This window comes from Dendrobium catenatum, unplaced genomic scaffold, assembly GCF_001605985.2.
Source record: "Dendrobium catenatum unplaced genomic scaffold, ASM160598v2 fragScaff_scaffold_697, whole genome shotgun sequence".
Classification (NCBI taxonomy): domain Eukaryota; kingdom Viridiplantae; phylum Streptophyta; class Magnoliopsida; order Asparagales; family Orchidaceae; genus Dendrobium; species Dendrobium catenatum.
This window is the reverse complement of record NW_021319159.1, coordinates 731,035-733,356: the sequence shown is the minus strand read 5'-3', so window position 1 is coordinate 733,356 and position 2,322 is coordinate 731,035.

Genomic DNA, 2,322 nt, shown 5'->3' with positions numbered 1-2,322 from the left:
TGGAAAAATTATAAAAAAGAGTAATTACTCGTCACGAGCAATACTTAGTTGGAGGTTATAAAAACATTGGCATTTGTGGTAGCTACCCTTAACATGTGAAAGGTGAAATTTATGCGAGTATGAATAGGGAGTTGAAAGAGTAAATTATTGAAATGACCTAAAATGGTAGGGATGGAGGAGATGATTTTGATAGGATGGTGATACGTTTGGACCGGTCCAGCCGGCCAAACTTGTGAGGGCCGGCTCTTGCAATGCAACAGGTGCAAGCCTGCTGATCAGCAGGCTTCCAATCCCGCCCCCCCTTGGACTGGGTTCCACTACCTAGGGCTAATTGTTTGAGGGTTGTTTAGTTCTTTAATGTTATTTTTGTATTTGTTTTAAGTAAGAGTTTGTATTAGGGTTAGGGGATCTGATAATTGTGGTTGATTTTGTTGTTTTTGGTGCTTGGCATCTTAGGCTCTAACGACGTCTAGGGATTGGGAGAGAGAAATCCTCCTCTCGAATTGAGAATCAACTGTATCTTGGTATTTTCCTTCTATTATCTTTGATTATTGCAATAAAACTGCTGTTTTCTGGTTTTTCCTCAGAATTTTGTAGATATTCCCGTTGTTTTTCCAAGATTGATAAGTTTTCACTTGAGATCTTCAAGTTTTCCCTATCAGATGGATGACTATATTTTAGTTCTAAAACCATCAACGAGTTACTATAAACCAAAATCAAATACTTAAGTAAAAATTCAATGACTATTTCTATGCTTAAAGAATTAAAGGTTAAATGACAGTTGTGTATATTTTTACCTCTGAATCCCTTTGAAGCAATGACACAAAGAAAGGAAAAAATTAATAATAATTGGATGTTGCTAGGAAAGGGATGAGGAAATAGCAATTCAAATATTTTGACATAGGATGTAGGATGCAAACATCCCCTTCATTGCAATTTCAGCATGATAGCTTTTTAGTAGTAGTGAAGGCATCTAGATAATTTAGTCCTAGAATGAAACCTCCAAGCAATCATAAGGTGTGGCTTCCATATTTGAAAAAAAAAAGACAAAACTCATGTAATAATAGATACATTGGTTGCAATGCCACAAAGAAAATTGTTTCAAATATAATTGTTCTCTGATGGTTGATGGATATTTCGTAATAAGAAAAGTTTAGCAAACTTTTGGTTAATTGTCCAAGAGGAATCACATTTATAGAGTCAATTGATATTAACTCTTATTCAAAGAATGTCCTGAAGATCTTTAAATTGTTAAACAAGTATATCAAAGAAGCTGGACCACATAATGTTATTCAAATAGTTACTGATACTATCATAGAAAATGTTCTTGCTTGTATTTCACTCATAGCTACACTACATTATATTTATTATGCAACACCTTTATATATTTCATTAGAATAATTTAGTTATTCATTGATGAATGTTTCACAATATTGTTGTAGGAAAGTTATTGATAAATAAGTGTCCACATTTTTATTCAAATTCATGTGTAGCTCATTATTTGGATTAGATAATGTAAGATAACTTTAAAATTTAAAAATTAAGAAAATGCTTTAAAATAGTGGTGATCGTGCATAGTTTAATTTATTCAAGACTATGATGATATGACTTGATGAGAAGATTTACTAAGCAAAGATCAACAATGAAAATTGATTAATACTTGGCTTGCCACTGCAATTTTTATCTTATAGATTATGTTCATCAATAACAAACAAATTCAAAAAGAAAATGTTCACCCGTGAAGAATTGTGTTTGGTCCTTATTCAAAGGAAACATGAACATTATTGTTAATATGATGACATTTATAAAAGAAACTAAAATATTTGAGATTGATATAAAGAATAAGAGAAAGAATCTTAGACTAACCCTATAACTCGTGCTGGCTTAAGAAATTTATTTTTTAAGGCATCAAGCTAATGATGTGCAAGCTAATGGGATGTGCACATCATTAGCTTATTCCAACTATTTGAGGTAGGCTTTAAATCAAGATATCTAATAGAGATGGGTAATAAAGAAAATAGTGAATACTTGTTGCCTTTATGATGCTTCATTTGCAGGCACACTCTTAATAGGAAATACATAAACTAAACAAGCAGAAAAAATAACATAGACATTTCAGCCCAGGTATTTATCACTTCACTACAGAAAAAAATTGAGTATAGAACTTATAGAGCTACAAAAACAAAGGGATTTTTATATTGCTAAATGGAAAAAGGATGACCTCCAAATAAAAAATATTACCTATATGCAGCATCATTAGACTCAAACCCAATAAATGCGAAGCCCATACAGATAGGATCTCTGTTCTTTCTATTTCTAGTA